The sequence below is a fragment of the Lissotriton vulgaris genome, chromosome 10 (assembly GCF_964263255.1).
Source record: "Lissotriton vulgaris chromosome 10, aLisVul1.2, whole genome shotgun sequence".
Classification (NCBI taxonomy): Eukaryota; Metazoa; Chordata; class Amphibia; order Caudata; family Salamandridae; genus Lissotriton; species Lissotriton vulgaris.
Window position 1 is genome coordinate 1,136,163,962 of NC_141698.1, and position 19,365 is coordinate 1,136,183,326.

At 44.8% G+C, this 19,365-nt stretch overlaps 1 protein-coding gene across 1 annotated transcript in view; it reads right to left on the reverse strand.

Moving 5' to 3' along the window:
- Positions 1-19,365, reverse strand: part of LOC147689453 (trimethyllysine dioxygenase, mitochondrial-like) — a 480,372-nt gene that overhangs the window by 459,956 nt on the left and 1,051 nt on the right. The window lies entirely within an intron of this gene.

The following is a 19,365-nucleotide window of genomic DNA, read 5'->3' on the forward strand; positions in this document are numbered from 1 at the left end:
TCGGCTTACCTTATAATCGGCTAACTTCAGACTGAGTGACGAGTCAACATGCTCCTCTTTCGCCTGGAGCACTTGTTAAGTTATGTTAAAAAATGTATAGAGTGCTCATCTACCCTGAGGTGGCTTTGTGCTAAAAAGAACTGTTTGCACAACAGGATGAGCCCTGAAATAAATTAATTATTAAAAATACATTTTTTGATAGCTTTCTGAAGGCAAACAGGGAAGGAGCAAAACTGATGGTGGGCGGGAGAAGATTCCAATTTTTGGTAGCCATTTCACTTTCTTTAATCTAGAGGACGTGACTTTCTCAGCTCCCTTGGAAAGCAGATTTCTACTGGGTTCGTACCATTTGAATGCTTGTTTTAGGAACCCAGAGCCAGTGTCATGCAGAGCTTTGTAGGCTATACTAAACTCCATAGGCCTTATTTCCCCTCCCAACATCTCCACTTTAGCAGCAGTTTTCGGCTGAAAAGTGGCGATATATTTATCTCCATATCATCAATGCGTCGCTAACATGCATTAGCCCATGTAGGCACCAGTTTTACTAACGCCTCGCCTCGCATCGCTAATTAGATGCCAAGTAGACGTTCCTTCACAAAGCAACAGCAAAATAGTCACAAAGTCAACATCGCGCTATTAACAAGCTGGATCCGGACATGCAATGCGATAAAAATAACTGTGTTAACTGCGGTTATCGCAGGAATCTAACGTCAGGTAAAATCCTGTCTTAGCTATCTTTTTATTGGGAGGTGGATTGACAGATTAAGTCCACACTCCCATATTTACAAGCTTTTCATTAGCACTGTGAAATCATCGCTTGATTTCACACGCTAATGAGGTTTATCGGCGTTTATCGCTGGTTTGGACATCGTGTGTTAGCAAAGCGTTGCTAATACGCCGCTAACACAGCGATGTAATTCAGCGATAGACGGCGATAGACAAAAACGCGCTAAGCGCGCTTTGCGATCATTATTGCAATTACTTGATGATATGGCCCCTAGCATTTTATGCGGTTCCTGAATGACCGCCGGTGAAGCTCCCTGATTGCCCGAGTGACTGATTGACATCTGGGAATGCCCAAAAGCAGCCTGGCTGCCGCATTTTGCCAGATTTGCAGTCTTATTCAGGTATTGCTCTTGAAGATTTAGGCACAACCGGTTGCAGTAATCAATTTCTATAACACTAAAGTTGTGATAACCATTTTCTTGACATCTGGTGGGATAAATGGAAGGATTTTCTTAATTATCCTCAAAGTATTAAACGAGGAAGAACATTTGAAGTTCATTTGACTTCCGAAGTTTAACCTGAGATAAATCCCCACACCTGGGTTTTTAGCCTTAGTTACTGAAGTTGGGAGTAGTGCCATCTCCCAAGGCCAGCAGGAGGGGATGCAGAATTGAGGGTTGTTCCCTAAATACCCTCAGTCCTACACGAGTTAACTTTAGACAATGATTGCCCATCAAAACACCGGTAGCCCACATGCAATCAAGGAGTTTAGAACCTGAATGAATGAATGAAACAGTTCTTGTAATTGCGCGAACTTAGCCCAGTGGGCGTCAAGGCGCCTAAATCAAATGCAGAAGCTAGCAATCTACAAAGTCCTATTTACTCATAGGTAGGCCCTCTTAAAGAAGTAGGTTTTGAGAGCCTTTTTGAAAGACTCGATGGACGGGAGAGTTTTTATTTCTGTGGGAATGGAGATCCACAGCTGCGGAGCAACCACGGAAAAAGCTCTGGCGCCCCATCTGGCAAGTTTGAAACGTGGAACAACCAGCTGACAGAGTCCTGCAGAGCGGAGGTTTCTTGTGGGGACGTAACGCATAAGAAGAGATCCGATAGCACTAGCAGGACCATCCTTCAATGCTCTGTGGGTCAAACAGAGAATTTTAAAGGCAATTCTGTGTTACACCCGGAGCCAGTGAAGCTCCTTCCTGGCTGAGGTGGCAGAAGATGCTTTCGGGAGATCCAAAACAAAGCGTGCTGCAGCGTTCTGGAGAATCTGCAGACGATGTATCAGGCCTTTATTGGCTTCCATGTACAGGGAGTTTCAGTAATCCAGCCTTGAGCCAACCAGGGCGACGGCAACCTGTTTACGCGCCTGGGGGGATAGGTAACCGCGGATTTTATTGAGTGTCCTGGTCACACCCCAGCAGGTGGCCACGGTCCTGTTGGCTTGCAGGGACATAGAGAGCGAGGTGTCAAATAGTACTCCAAGATTTCTGGCGGATGGGGAGGGAGTGGGGCAGATGCCAAGAGAAGAAGGCCACCACTCGCTCGACCACAGATTTTGGTCCTTCCCAAAGATCAACACGTCTGTTTTTTCGCCGTTTAGTTTGAGGGAGTTTATGGTCATCCAGTCAGCCACATACTGCATGCATACCCTGAAACTAGCGGCAGATGTACTAACAGAGGTGTGAGCTAGTGATACCATGATCTGGGTATCATCTGCGTAGGATACCACCTCCATCCCCTGAGATTTAACCAGTCTTGCAAGGGGGGCCACATAGATGTTAAACAGGGTCGGACTCAAGGCCGACCCTTGTGGCACCCCACACTGCAATCACTTGGCAGGGGAGAGGTGGTTCCCAAGCATAACTCTCTGTTCCCTTTCAGTCAAAAAGGAGTTTAAGAGGCTCAGGGACGGTCCTGTGACACCAGATTCCCTCAGCCGAGATGTAAGAATGGCGGGGGATAGGGTGTCGAACGCGGCCGTGAGGTCTAACAGAACCAGAACAGTAGTTTGGCCCGAATCCACCTTGCGTCTGATGTTATCGACCACACAGGTAAGGGCGGACTCTGTGCTGTGGTGTTTTCTAAAACCGTGTTGTGTGTTATCCAGGTATTCAGAGGAGTCAAGGAAGGAGGACAGATGGAAGTTCAAATGTGCCTGAAGCATCTTCGCGGGCGCTGGAAGGAGGGAGATTGGCCTGAAATTTTTCAGCAAGGCCGGATCTAGGGACGGTTTCTTGAGAAGAGGTTTAACAATTGCTTTCTTCCATATAGGGGGGAAAGATCCTTGAGAATTGGCCTGGTTCAGGACCTGAAGCATGGGAGGAAGGAGGCACTTTCTGCATTCTTTCAGTTTTTTAAGCGGTATCGGATCAAGGGGAGAAGCCGATTTGGTCCTGTCCAATAGTAGGTTCAGTGATTCAAGGGATAATGATGGAAATGTCGTGAGTAGGCAGGAGGGATCTTTGCCTAGTGAATCAAGACTGGAAATGTCAGGTGGAATTTTTTGATCGAGAGCACGACAGTGGGCTTCAAGAGAGACATGTATGTCATGGATTTTACTATGAAAGACATCAGAAATATCATTGCAAAGTTGTTGAGAGCTGACTACAGGGTCAGGGAGTTGCAGGGAGCATAAAGAGTCTGCGATTTTAAAAAGCTCCCTAGAAGAGGAGAGTGAGCTGGTCAGATAGGAAAAATATTCCTGTTTCTCAATTATCTCTTGCTGTTTTTAGGCCTGCAGAGAAGATTTATGAACCTCTCTGTCATTTAGGTCCCAGGATTTCCTCCATTTTCTCTCGTTGCTCCTACAACCTTGTCTCAGAAGCCTCAGCTGATCGGAAAACCAAGGTGCCGTAGGTTTACGCCGCCCTACATAGCGCAAGGATGAGGGAGCAAGTTGTTCCACTGCGTTGAAAATGGAGTCAGTCAGGATTTGGGCTGCCTCTGCTGCGTCGTTTACGGCTAAAGAATCAGGAGTGGAGACCAAAGGGGCAAGGGCCTCATCAGAGATATTTCTTAGATTTCTCCTAAGGGTGAAAGGAGAGGTTGCCCGATTAGTGAGAGGGGACAGGAATGCAGAGTTCAAATGGCACGGCAAAATGATCAGACCAGACCACCTGTAGCGGAGAGCCAGTGGAAAGCCTGTCATCGTTAGAAAAGAGACCGTCGAGAATATGTCCTGCCTTGTGAGTAGAACTTTTTACAAGCTGGACGAGGAGGTCACAGGCTTCTAGCGTTTCAACAAGGGCAATAGTGTCCTTTGAGTTAGTCTCATCAAGGTGAAAATTAAAATCAGCCAAGATGGTAAAGGCAGTTTTTCCAATATAAGGTTCAAGAATGGTCATTAGATCAGAGGGGAAGCTGGCCCTAGAGCTGGGAGGTCTATAGATCAGGATCCCAGAAAAGGAGACTGAAGGAGATAGGGAGATGCAGAAATAGAATGATTCTAAGCAAGAAGAGGGAATCAATATTGGTTTGGTCGCACAGAGAAAGGAGGATTTCACAAGAATGGCAATGCCACCTCCTCTGCCCGAAGGTCTGTCCTGCCTATATAGAGAGTAGCCGTCAGGAATAGCCATGAACAGATCATGTCCAGAGGTGTCGGAGGCCCAGGTCTCCGTAATGAAAACCCAGTCTGGTTGTCGGCTGTCAACGAAATCGTGAAAGGCGACGTTGTGCTTAATAAGAGAGCGGGCATTGATTAAGAAGCCGAATCTCCGTTGTGAGATAGGCTGTGAGGGCGGAGGGAGAACACTAGGAGCGACAGCCCTAGGAGATAAGAAGGAGGCCGAACAGGCCCAACACCTGTGAGAATGCAGGATCCCTTCAGGGGAGAAACGATGGAAGCAGGGCAGGGATGAGGGTCGGAGAGCAAGGAGGTCAGAATTGGAATATAATCCAGGAGTCTCACCGGGAGAAGGAGGAAAAGGGATTGGGTCCAGCCCGTCTTGCAGCCCGTCCTCAGCCCGGACGGGCGCAGACGTGCTGGACTCTGGCGTGACTCCGGCGGGCATCCGGCGCGTCCGCAACTGCGTCCACTACGCGGAGAGCCCTGTACCTTTTTATAAGGCAGCTAGAGCACGAGAGTGCGACCCCACACCCAAGATGGCCGCTATGACACCCTCGCCTCCCCAGGACCAGCTCTCAGCGTCAACACTCAGCTGAGAGCGGCCCAGGAGGTAGAGGAAGGTAGGAAAGGTCGTCAGAGTGCAAATACGCTTTTTAAAATCAAGCGCCGATTAAAAGCAAAGGTCGCTCGGGACAATTAATTCTGTTGGCAGATCAGGTAAAGGAAAGTGCAGTAGGACCTCCGGCTTCCGCCTCAGAGGGTGAAATGAAAGATTAGTCAGTCGCTACCTGAGCCCCTTTTAAGGCAGCTAGAGCGCGAGAGTGCGACCCCACACCCAAGATGGCTGCTATGACACCCTCGCCTCCCCGGGACCAGCTCTCAGCGTCAACACTCAGCTGAGAGCGGCCCAGGAGGTAGAGGAAGGTAGGAAAGGTCGTCAGAGTGCAAATACGCTTTTTAAAATCAAGCGCCGATTAAAAGCAAAGGTCGCTCGGGACCCGTTCTAAAATGCTAGTTTCCCTCAACAATTAATTCTGTTGGCAGATCAGGTAAAGGAAAGTGAAGTAGGACCTCCGGCTTCCGCCTCAGAGGGTGAAATGAAAGATTAGTCAGTCGCTACCTGAGCCCCTTTTAAGGCAGCTAGAGCGCGAGAGTGTGACCCCACACCCAAGATGGCCGCTATGACACCCTCGCCTCCCCGGGACCAGATCTCAGCGTCAACACTCAGCTGAGAGCGGCCCAGGAGATAGAGGAAGGTAGGAAAGGTCGTCAGAGTGCAAATACGCTTTTTAAAATCAAGCACCGATTAAAAGCAAAGGTCGCTCTGGACCCGTTCTAAAATGCTAGTTTCCCTCAACAATTAATTCTGTTGGCAGATCAGGTAAAGGAAAGTGCAGTAGGACCTCCGGCTTCCGCCTCAGAGGGTGAAATGAAAGATTAGTCAGTCGCTACCTGAGCCCCTTTTAAGGCAGCTAGAGCGCGAGAGTGCGACCCCACACCCAAGATGGCCGCTATGACACCCTTGCCTCCCCGGGACCAGCTCTCAGCGTCAACACTCAGCTGAGAGCGGCCCAGGAGGTAGAGGAAGGTAGGAAAGGTCGTCAGAGTGCAAATACGCTTTTTAAAATCAAGCGCCGATTAAAAGCAAAGTTCGCTCGGGACCCGTTCTAAAATGCTAGTTTCCCTCGACAATTAATTCTGTTGGCAGATCAGGTAAAGGAAAGTGCGGTAGGACCTCCGGCTATGATGTTTGCGTTGTTAACAGGCGACAGCACAATTTGCATGTCGTCTGCATATGAGGTAAGGGAAATCCAAAGGAGTAAATGAATAATTCTAATTCTGTCACATATAGGTTGAACAGTGTGGGGCTAAGTGAGGATCCTTGCGGCACCTCACATGGAAAAGAGAAAGGTTTGGAAGTATAAGTATGTAAGTATCCAATGCAACTGTTACCCAAGGGTGTCCTGGCAGTAAAATGAAGTCCTACCGAGGCATAACATGGGAGGAGGAGTGAAAATGATTAAATAGTAAAAAGCCAAGTTTTCAAGGCCTTCCTGAAATCGAGTAGATTTGACATGCCTCTAAGAGGCAACACAAGTTCGTTCTATGCCTTGGCTGCACCGACTACAAAACGTTTGCCACCCCAGTTGGCGTTCTTTACAAAGGGCGCCAACACCAGTTTTGCTTCTGAGGAGCGCAATGGTCTTCTGGGTATATACCAATAGAAATGCTGTTTTAGGTATTGGGGCCCACTTCCTTGAAGGGCTTTGTGAACCACCAAGCACAGAGCTTTAAATTGAACACGTTTTTCGACGGGCAGACAGTGAATCCTTTTAATCTCAGCCGAGATTGAAGGATATTTTGGTATACCGTTAAGTAATCTGGCAGCTGCATTTTGCAGAAGTTGAAGTTTTTTCATAAGACCTTCCTGGACATTGAAATAGAGACTATTGCAATAGTCCAGTTTAGACATAGCTAAAGCTGTAATGACTGTTTGTTGACTGTCTTTGGGCAGGAATGGCATAATCTTCTTGCAAGATCTCAGAATATACGATGTAGATGAGACCACCGCATTCACTTGATGCCTAAAACTATGTTGTCTATGTAAACTCTCAGATTTTTACCTTCCTAATAGAAGTAGGGACAGGACCCAGTGTACCCGGCCACCATGCTGGGGTCCAAAAACTAGGATCATTACCAAATAGAACCACCTTTGTTTTGCTGGAGTTGAGTTTCAAGCAATTTTGGGCCATCCAGTTACCTGGCGCTGCCATGCAATCATGGAATTGAGATGCCATTCCCTGCACCCCTCCTGGCAGCAGTGACACTACAATTTGGGTTTCGTCTGCATATGAGGTTAAATTAGAACCAAAGGATTCAATCAGGGGGGCCAACAGTGACACGTAAACATTAAAAAGTGTTGGATGGATAAGCCCTGAGGAACTCCACAGGGCAACGAGATAGGTTTAGCAGAGAATTCGCCGAGGGACACAGTTTTTAATCTATTAGAAAGAAAGGATTTGAGCATGCTCTCTTCCATTTGAAAATGAGCTCAACAGGGCAAGAGTCTTCTTTTTAATACCTATTGCCTCACGGTGGGTGATGAATTCAGTTCAATAGCCTTTATTTGGTTATAGCACTGACAATAAAAACACAAAATTAAAATACATTATACATCATTTTCTTCTTTTGAATTCAAAGATTAATAAAAGACCACACATCAAATTAAAATGGATTTAAAACATCATTAAATGTGATCTATGTAAACATTTCACTACTTAAATAAAATTACTGTATAGGCACCACTAGTGGTTATTGCTCACTAAAACTATTGACAGACTTATCAGACCTGAGGTAAGTATCCTTATGAAGCACACCTCCTCCTCAGTTTTAATGTAGACAAAACATAGTTGAGGAAAGAGAAACAAATCTTAACATTTATAAAAAAAATCAACTCCTCTTGATGTGATGCAAGTGCTAATGCTTAAAAAGTGGCCATAAAAAGCGTCTTATCAAGATACTATATAAAGTGCAAATAAGTATAAAGTGTTGTTTGTGATGAGAGGTTTAACATGTTTAAACTAGAAGAATATAAACCAGGAGCCAGAGTTAGGGAAAGCAACCAAATGATGAATTGTATATAACTCTAACCTAGTGAGATAAAATCTATGTCCTGGCTTTTCCACTCAGTTAAATACTGCTCTGTCCCAGGCATTGTGGAAATAGGCAAATAGTTAAGAACTGAAGTTAATCAACTTTGCTTTGTGATTCTAATGTCTTCATTTAGCATAATATATTTTTCCTTAACTGTGACCTTTGGGCCAGTGCCACCTGGAGAATCAAAAAGGTTTATCAGGTCCATGTCATTAAAGCTTTTCTTGACATATCTTATGTTATGTTATGTTATCCGACATTTGTAGCGCGCACGGATACTCAAGAGTGTCCCGGCACGGAAGCCAGTTTAAGGAGACAGAGAGCCTTGTGCTGAGGCTGGGTGTTAATTAAAAAGCAATGTTTTTTAACTGCTTTTTAAACAGCATAAGATCTTGGGTGTTTCGCAACTCGTAAGGAAGGGCATTCTGGGCTTTAGCCGCCTTGAATGAAAAGGAGTTTCCCCCTGTTCTAGCAAGGCGGTAACAAGGGATAACTGCGAGGCATTTCCCTGCAGAGATTAGGTGTCTTTGAGGCACATGGAAATCAAAGCATCTCCTGAGATACAGGGACCCAGACTTGTATAAGGCACCATGAGCAAGGGTAAGAGCCTTAAACAGGACACTCTGACCCACCGGGAGCCAATGCAAATCCCGGAGATGTTGCTTTGTACTTGACCTACCAGAGATGCCCAGCAGCGCCCTTGCGGCCGCATTCTGGATGGTCTGTAGCCTACGCCAGCAAAGGGATGGAGCATCTGTTGGAGCATCTGTAGTCCAATTTCAGGCAGTCGTCAAAAATGTCTCTTCAGAAATCTGCTTGTCTGGTAGGCTATATTTGAACCCTGAATAAGAGGGGGCAGTTTTAACTTTGTCTTCTAAATAGTCCATTCCTGATTCACTTCGGGTGATAAAACTTGAGGCTGATTTCGGGATAGCCAGTGACCGCCAGAGGAATATGTTTTCAAAGGCCGACATTATAGGTAGTATTTCATGGGCCCACATGCCCAATCCATATGTGCCCACCCCCAGGCATTAAGACTTATATAGCTGGACTATCTCTCTGATTGGCTTATGCCCAGTTTTTTTGCTAATCTAAAAATAGATTTGTTCACCACTCCCATTTTCTGTATTCTCTGACTAGTCATGCTGTCCCATGACAGGTTTGCTTCAAACAGGATGCCTAAATAATTAAAGTGGACAACCTTTGTGATCAAAGTCTCGCCAATAAAGAAAGATTTTGTTTTAGTATTGTTTAGACCGCAAGTTAAAATAAATGATTTCTGATTATTTACTTTTAAACTCAGGATAGGCATAAAACTATTAAAAACATTTAATAGTTTCTGAAGGCCAATTGCTGTTTGTGAGAGTGAATATAGAACTGGGTCTTGTCAAGAGGCGATTCTAGGGGTATCTTTGCTACATAAACTCATATAAAATAGAAACAGGAAAGAGGCCGTTGTACAACCCTGTCTGACCCCTCTGGCTACCTTTATGGGTCGAGTGCAAATGCCTTGTTGAGTGTAGCGGACCTTGGTGGTGGTATCCCAGTGTGGCCACGTTACGAGGTTCAATGAAGGTGGATCCACCCCGCTACCTCCATCAGAGACCACAACTTTCCCTGTCTACCAAGTCAAAAGCACAGGAGAGATCCATAATTGCCATATGTATTGACCCTCTCCTGGTATTCACGTACTTTCCTGACACAAGGGAACGGTTCATTGCCAGGCCTGGGAGGGAACCATATTGAACCTTCGAAAAGAAAGAATTATTTTCTGCCCAAGTTTCCAGTTTTTCCAGGATCACCCGTCAAAGAGTTTTTGTGGTGGCATCTAACAAAGAAAATGGGCAAAAATGCATTGGACAATTCCTATTCCCTTTCTTAAATATAGGTAATAAAATGCATTCCTTCCATGTGTTAATTGGGGCCCCCTTCACAACTGCTTTAAAGACAATAGTTACTAAAGGGCCCACATTTCCAAATGAGATTTTACTATGTCAATGGGAACTTCAGTAAGGCCTGGGGCAGCGCTCTGAATAGCTTTAGTGACAGCTGTTCAATCAATAAATTCACTTAGACAGTCGATCAAAACAGTATGGTCAATGGTGTCAGAGGCTGCGACAGATCAAGGAGAATGAGGCCTGCAGTGCCTCCCCTGTCCCAAGCAGTCCTTATTACTTCAGTAACCTTGATCAGAGCTGTCTCCATGCTATGTCCAGGTCTAAATCCAAACAGTGTTGGGTGAAGAACTTGTTTATCCTGGAAAAATTGAGCCAGTTGTTGATTCCTCAGTTTCTCTGTAAAGTTTGCAGGAAATGTTAGTTTAGAAATGGGGCGGTAGTTGGAGGGATCCTTAGGGTTAAAGCTCAGTTTCTTCAAAAGGGAAAGCATTGAGGTCTTTTTCCAGATTTATAGGGTAAATACAGTCACAAACATGGAGTTGAAATGCTGGTTAGATTTGAAGCTATCAGTCTAGGGATCAGTTTTACCACAGATGGTGACAGATTTGAGGGACTAATTCAGACCAATCACCTGATCAAGTGTAACTAAGGAGAATACAGAAAAAAAGTTATTTGATCAATGTCATCCTGGCTGTTAAGTATGTCAGATTGAGTGGAACTTTTGTAGGAAACTTCAATAGAAGCTGAATTTTTAATGGTAACAAACTTTTTAAAGATTTGTTCAACCTTATCACAGAAGCAAAGGGCAGCGAACCACAGACATTTTGACAACCGCGTACTCCTTTATTATCAGAAAGTTTAGTAATCGTCTGATATGATTCAATTCAGGAATCTTTTGATGATTCAATCTGCTGTGCATAGTAGGTCATTTTTTCTTTTGTGTGTAGTTCTTTACACTCAGTCAAGGATAGTTTCTATATTTCTTTCTCATGTGCATCATAATGTGACCTCCATTTTCTTTTAAGCCTTCTACAATTTTAAACCATGGTGCAGAGGGGTTTTCCGTGTTAGATTTCAATGATATAAGAGGAACAAGCTTAGAAATAGCTGAGTTTAACCATACTGAGTACTCTGTTGCAGGGATTCTGCTCTGGAACAGAACTATGCTTGGGACCATGGAACATCAGTAGGCAGGGACTGAATCTTCAAACCACCTCAGTATCCATGAGCCCGAGCCCGACTAGCTATAGCACCTCACTTGCCCTCCTAACCTTTCCAGGGGAACAAGTGAATTGGCACCCCAAGAAAACAACCCTCTCAACCCTCTCAGGGATCACGGTAATAGGACACACCCAATCACTCTCTCCCTCGCACTTGTTCACAATAAAATAACAAAGAGATGCAAAAGAAGTTTAGAATTGTTATTTAAACTATTGTGCTCTGAAATGCAGTATACGTGCCACAATTAGAAAACAAATACATAATAAAATGCTGTTAGCATGGTCAATAATCCAAATACCATGAAAAGCCCTGTCCTTGTATAAAACTCCTTCCCATGCGAGTTAAGCTAAATGATTATATATGAAAGATCTCTGGGATTACTGGCAGACCCCGTACCGTGGCACACACAGATGTATTCTCTACATCTCAGCAGATGCAGCGCTCTCGTCTCAGACCTCTTGTTCCATGTGTGTGTTTTTGGCTCATGTGCTCCGCTGTATGATAGGACTTGTGTGCGTATAAACAACAGCTGTGTTCTTCTGTTATGTCACGGTACTAGTGCCTGGCCAGAAGAAATAACTAGGGACATTGTTTTTGACCTTGACTATGATGTTCAGACTAAATGCCAGGAAAAGAATAGATCTCGAAAACATGTGCAGGTTCTGTATGAAAATTCAAAGTGGCACAAAAGCAAAACGTGTTTATAGTAACGTGTAGAAAGAACAAGCATTTGCAAGGCAGTCGGTCTCGCCTTTGGGACCTTATATGTATTTAGCTATGCAGCACATTAGCCTGGGTGCTGAAACATCTACTTTTCTTTAACATGGAGGGTAAATAAGCACCAAACTGCGTGAAACACCAGGTATGGGAACACATAGAGAGAAATATTGCCTTTCCGCGGGAAATGGTAGAGTCCAAAGCTCTGTTTTTAATATAAAAGCAGGGCCTTCGGTGGTCATATCATTGAAAATACAAGATTTGAAAGAAATATTATTGTCTACGGGTGCTTGTGGAACACAATTTCTATGGACTGGAACCTAGAGAATGCTAAAGTGATTCTGGTATTTTACTGACCTCTGCTGGTCGTTTTCTATCAAGAAAGATAAATAGAGGCAATTTCCAGAAAAATAAAAAAAGAAAGTACCTCAGCAGAAAGTAATTCTGGTATTCTACTGACCTCTGCTGGTCGTTTTCTATCAAGACAGTTAAATAGAGGCAGCTGAACAGAAAAAATGTCCCTAAGCTGAAGCAGACAAGTCCTAGGGCTGATCTCCAGAGTCCACAAAGTACATACACATATAAGTATATACTAAAGTATATACAAGAGGTCTTGAAGGCTCGACCTAAAAATGAGGCCTACAATAAATACAGTTAGGCTAACACAGAGAAAACTACAATGGGCCTTGCAAGGAACACAGAACAACTCCATCATAGCTAACTCTGGATCCTGAGAAAATATAGGCAGAGAGCATGCAAGTTGTTGAGTAAGTTGCTTACTATTCATTTACTCCTCGCATGTCAGCTGGCAGGTCTGCCATGTGCAATCTTAGATTGAGTTGACTGGAAGGTATTGAGTTAAAAAATTATAGCAAGGTGGTCAGACCAAGATAGTGGCATGACATTTTTCACTGGGGTATGAGGGCTGTATGAAAAAATTCCATCCAGAGTGTAGCTTGCCAAGTGGAGATCTTTATGTAGCAGTATGGGAAGACCAAAGGCTTTCATGGTTTCCGGTATGACCATAGTATCTTTATCATCAGGGACCTCGAGATGGAAATTAAAGTCACCTACGACAGTGTCATGGTTAGCACAGACCCCAGCTTTTAACTGTGAGCGAAAAGATTTTAAAAAGCCACTTCTGGGGCATGGAGGGCAGAAGACAAGCAAATCTTTCAAGGATTGTTTCTTGGTAAGCTCAAAACAGAAGGATAGTGCTTCACAATCAGGGATCCTGATTCAAATTTAGATTTAAGCCAATTTCTATTGATAATGCATAGCCCCGCCCCTTTTGGAGGGTTTAACCAATTTACGGATAGAATAACCTGGAGGAATGGCATCTATTAGGTCAGGATAGAAGAGTCATTTGCCCATGTGTCTGTTACAAAAGCCATACATAAATACATACATACAAAGCACCGTATTGAGCTGGAGACTGTCAATAAAGTCGGCTCGTTTTGAGGAATGTTTGCCTACGGAGCAGACGTTTATAAGAGCACTCCCCATTTTGGTTGAAATGTTAATAGAAGTAGAAAGAGAGGCTAAGGCTTGAGGACCTTGTTGTGCGGCACGTGCATGTAATTAGAAGCCACAATTAGCACACTTAGGGCCAGATGTATGACCCTAAATTACATCTGCAAACAGGTTAGCGGCCCGTTGGCACATGCAAAACCGAAAAGGGCCGGGTACAATTCCTATTTAACGAGTCGCAATTTTTTAACGACTCGCTAAATAGTAATTGCAACTCAGTATTAGGAAGGGGCGTTTTAAGGGTGTTCCCTCATAATAGTGACGATAGGGACCACTGCCAGCTCTTAAAAAATTAAACGAAAACGTTTCATTTTTTTTCTTTAAATGTGGTCCGTTTTCCTCTAAGGAATACGGGCTGCATTTTAAAAAAACCTGCTTTATTTAAAAGCAGTACCAGACATGGAGGTCTGCTGAGCCAAGAAGGCCACCATCCCTGGGAGTGCCCGCCATTCCCATCAGGGTCGCAAATTGCGAGTGCCTCATGAATATAGATGAGGCATGCAATTTGTGAGCCCATTGGGAAATGCAAACCGTGTCTCAGACACTGTTTTCCATGCCATTTTGTGCCACGCAAATTGCAAATCACAATCAAGCGCAATTTGTGAGTCGCAAATTGTCATGGTGGTACATCTTTCCCCCGGTGATCAAAGCAGAATGAGAATCAGCTAGATCTTAGAGGACACAACCAGGATCTAAGGGGTCGAGAGAGCTCAGTTCCTTACTGTAGTAATACATTCTTATGACCGGTTATGAGTCAAAACCAGTAGGGATTTGGGTGCTTGGTGCAAACTGGGTGTGTACGGGTGCGGACTGGGTGCGGACGGGTGCAGACGGACTTGTAACCCCACAGGCCCACACAGGCACCTGTTTAAGGAAATGTCATAGGTAAATTAAAGTAAGTAAAATAAAGATGAGAAATGTTAAAATCACACATTCAACAAAACATGGAACCATCACTTTCTAAAATGGATCCCGATAGCGAGGGAGCCCGGCACCTCCCAACCGGCACAGGGTGCATAATGCACCAAGTAAACTAAAGGAAAATAATCAGGATGGGCTCTGCTGAGCACACAAAGCAGTTCCCTTTAGTGTGAGGGACTATCAAAGCCATGTGGGATTTTTGAGATAAAAAAATAAAAAATGGTATTTAGATTTATTTTATACTGGCGAAGGTCTGGCAGCTCCGCCAACAATAACATATTTCAAAAGCTATGACAAAAGAAAATAAGCATAGACTAAGCCAAAAGATTGGCAGCCAATTCCAGGGTATTCTACCTTTACTACGAGGTCATTCATTCGTATTACCATTACTACGCATATTTTAGTTCGCAGATGCCATTACTGAGCATGCATTCACTTAGCAGTATATTTAGGGTTCAGGGTGCATTTAAGGTTTTGGGTTGCTGGGGTATTTTTAGGGTTCAGGGTGCATTTAGATTTTGGGGTGCTGGGATATATTTAAGGGGTCAGGGTGGGACAGGGGTTTGGGGTCCATGGGGTGTTTTGAGGGTTCAGGGTGCGTTTAAGGTTTTGGGGTGCTGCAGTATTTTTGTGATTCAGGGTGTATTTAGGTTTTGGAGTACAGGGGTATTTTTAGGGGTCAGGGTGGGTTAGGGTTTTGGGTTGTAGGGGGTATATTTAGGGTTCAGGGAGGCTTTAAGATTTTGGGATGCTGTGGTATTTTTGGGGTTCAGGGTGAGTTTAGGTTTTAGAGTGCTGGGATATTTTTAGGGGTCAGGGTGAGAGAGGGTTTGGGGTGTAGGGGTTATTTTTAGGGTTCAGGGTGCGTGCCAGGGGATAGATTACTATTATGATTATTTTTGTGTTTTAAAGCATCAATAACGCGTTGTAATGGTATGCATAATAATTAACTGCGAAGTAAAAGATTTTAAATGTATTTGTATATATTTGCAAAGTAAAAGAATGCGCACTAAAATCATGCGCAGTAATGGTATTTGCGAAGTAAAAACTTCGAAGTAAATACCTGCGGAGTAACGGCATGCTAAGTAACATCATATATTCGCTGTTAGCTTTATAGAAGGCTTTTTGGAAATGCCGTACAGCACAAGTTCAAAAGACAATGCTTTTTAGCCATGCTGCGCACCATCTGCAAAAAAACAGAAGCATGCACCATTATGAGCAGCAAGCAAAGCATGTGTGCGTCATGACACCAATGATGTCACATCATTCAGTAAGCATGTGCATGCATGAAGATATTTCTGTGCACATCTGTCACTATGCATTCATGCACCTACCTGATTGGCACAGGTATAATTTTCTTTATTTTTTTAATCACCGATCCAAGATGGCAGATGCCACTTTGAGATACAAATGTTCCAAAAAAAGAATTAGTTGTGCAAAAGGTCTTTTTTAAACTGGGAGTGACCGGACAGCAAATGTCCACTGCCAGGTGCTACAAATAAATGTGATATATTGTTTTCAATGCCTGCGAGCAGAGAGACAGCAGCAATGAAACAGGGTCTGAGGCTCCGTGCCTCCCTCAAAAAACCAGGGATCTCATTTATGAGAAATGACGCATCGCTAGGTGAAAGCAGCGATGCGTCACTTCTCAGTGCGCACTCCTTGCGACATTCCTGAATCGTCATATTTACAGTATGACGCATCATGTCGCAAGGAGTTACAGATACGCCAGTATTTCTGACGTATCTGTAAGCGCAAACGTGACACATTGCTGGAGTGTGTCACAAAAAGTGACGCAACTCCAGCGATGCATCCTTTCACATGGGGCAAGCCCTATGTGGAAGGGCCTGCGTCAGTCTTACGCCTGCTGTGAGGCAGGCGCAAGATTTTGACGCAACAGCGTCCTAAAAGTGACGCAGTGAAATCTCATAGATTTCACTGCCTCACTTCTACGACTGTTCCTTGCGTCAATACGCCCCCCTTGCATACATTATACCTGGCGCAGGTATAATGTGGCACAGGGGTTTACAAAGTGACACATCTACCTAGATTCGTCACTTTGTAAATATGGCGCAACAAGGCACATTTTTTACGCCACTGGTGCGTCACAAAAAGTGACGCAATGGCAGCGTAAAAGTGACGCACAGCCTCATAAATAAGGCCCCAGGTCCTGAGTATCTTTCATAAGTCTACCAGGGAAGGTGCTGTTTGGAGGTGGAGGGGAAGGTCGTTCCAGGTCTTGGTGGCAATGTAGGAGAAGGAGCGATCCCGTCCCGCTGCGGTGAGTGAGGTAGAGCACAGGTGTCGTGCGGCAAATGGAATTTCAATTGGTGGTTGGTGTAGAATAGTCCTTGCTCATGAAGAGCTTGGTAGATAGAGGTGTGTGAGACTCTTTAACTGGTATCTCTTTTGGATAGAGAGCCAGTGGAGGCTTCTGAGGTGTGGAGTGATGTGGGTCCATTTGGAGAGGTCAAGTATGAGTCTGACCTCAATGTTCTGTATAGTTTGGAGTCTTCTTAGCAGCAGGGTCGACACTCCTGCATATAGAGTATTTTAGTCCTCTAGGCGGCCGGTGACATGGGCTTGTGTGACGGTCTTTCTGATGTTGATTGGGATCCACCTGAATATTCTGCAGGCATTTGAAAGGGTGTGGATGCAGGAGGGGCAACTACTTTGAATTGTCGTTTTATGGTCAGTGGCTGTCAAGGATGATGCCGTGGTCCGTCAGTGTATGTCCAAAAACTTCAGGCTGCCAGCTGTGGTGTCTTACTGAGGGGTTCTTTCTAAATATCAGTACTTCTGCTTTGTCGGAGTTAAGTTTGAGGCAGTTGTCTCTCATCCTTTTGGCTATGTTGGTCATGGCGTTGCAGAAGTTGGTTTTGGCATTGGAGGGGTCCTTGGTGAGTGAGAGGGTTAGTTGTGTCATCTGTGTAGAAGATTATGTTAAATCCAAGGGATATGACAACATCTGCAAGGGGGGTCATGTAGATGCTGAACAGAGTGGGGCTGGGGGATGATCCTTGTGGTACACTGCATATGATTTCCTTGGGTTCTGAGGTGAAGGGAGGCAGTTGAATGCTCTGTGTGCATCCTGAAATAATAATTCCAAATTTGTAAAGTGTGATTGATCACCCCTAAGGGTATCCAGGCAGTGGGTGCTATTGGGGGGGATTAAGTGAGCTATTGCGCAGAGTCAACTGATGCTGAGCTGAACTGCAGCTGCCACCAATGACCGAACCATGACCCCCACAATTCAGTGTCAGCCGCACCTCACCAAATAAGGCAATCCACTTTGTGGTGTGTTGCTATGTGCTGATGTTGCTGAGTCCGTCTATGGAGGTGTGGTGGGAAACAGTGTCTAATGCAGCAAGAGGTCGAGGCGAATCAAGGCCACAGTTTCTCCAAAGTCAAGGAGAGTTCTTATGTCATCAGTGGCAAAAATCAGCGCTGTCTCAGTACTGTGGTTGACATGGAATCCTGATTGTGAAGCATTGAGGAGGTGGTTGTGTTCAAGGTATTCAGTGACCTGCTGATTGATGACTTTCTCATGTACCATGGCTGGGTAGGGGAGCAGGAATATCGGTCCGTAAATGTTGAGTTCACTGGGGTCGGCAGAGGGTTTTTTGAGGAGTGGTGTGATCTCTGCATGTTTCCATCTTTCCAGGATGGTTACTGTGGATATGGAGGTGTTGGGGATACTGGTGAGCTCTGCGCTGATTGGATTGGTTCCAAGGTTGAAGAGATAGTGGGGACAGGGGTCAGTGTGCGCCCTGGAGTGGATAGACAACATGATGGCTTTGGAGGTCTGAGTAGTAAGTGGAGACCAGGTGGTGATCGTTTGGTTGGTGTTCCCTTGGTGGTTGAGGTTGTTGAGGATGAGAGCGATGGGTTAGGGGTCAAAGTTGTTGTAGAGGCTGGAGATTTTGCTGTGGAAGTAGGTAGAGAAGGTGTTGCAGAGTTCTTGTGAGGGGTGGATGAAGTTATCTGTGGCTATTGGGTTTGGGGATTCCTTGAATATTTTGAAGAACTCCTTTGGATCCATCTGGGCCTCTCTGCAGCATTTGAGACAGGCTCCTGTCCCATTATCATCCAATGACTAAATGAAATCAGAATCCAAGGACACGCACAGATCTGTTCCTTCCTGACAGGAAGGACCCGGTCAGTTTGCCTGATGCCAAACACCTCGGACACCCACGACCTTCTCTGCGAAGTTCTGCAAGGATCCTCCCTGAGCCTAACCCTCTACAGTGCTTACATAATTCCTCTAGCCAGCATTGTTTGCACTCACAATATCAATGTCCTTTCCTATGCCGACTACACACAGCTCATTCTCTCCCTCATGGTTCAAGATGCCCAGTACCGGTATGAAGTTCAATGTCTGCATGACAGAAATTGCCCACTGGATGATGACAAGGGGCCTGATTCACAAAAGTAATCTGAGACAAAATCCTAACTTTACGACTTTCGTTATTCACAAAAGGCATTTAGGAGTAGTAAAGTTAGGATTTTGTCTTAAGACCAAACTTAAGACAACCTTAAGACAAAATCCTAACTTTACTATTCCTAAATGCCTTTTGTGAATACCAAATGTCATAAAGTTAGGATTTTGTCTCAGATTACTTTTGTGAATCAGGCCCTCACTGTCTAAAACTGAATACTGACGAGACAGAAATCATGATCTTTGGGAATAGCACTTCACCATGGGGCTCCACATAGCAGCCGACACATCTAGGATCAATACCCACTCCCTTGATCCACGCCAAGAACCTCTGGATCATCAGCGTTAGCAAACTTGACCTACGTCCGTACCCTGGATATGCTCAGGAATATTTTCAAATGACCCCCAACGCTCTCCATCAGCTTTTGGAAAACCATCATACATATCCTGGTCACGAACAAGCTGGACTCCGGGAACACCCTCTATGCCAGGGCCAGTAAAAAACTCACTAGAAGGCTGCAGTCCATTCAGAACTCTGTGGTCGGAATCACTCTCAACCTCCCACGCTACATTCACATCACACCGCACTGGAATATGCGGAAATGGCTCTTCATTCACAAAATAGCACAATTCAGATATCGCACTCACACTTTCCAGGCACTACATACGACTAGCCCAGCATATCT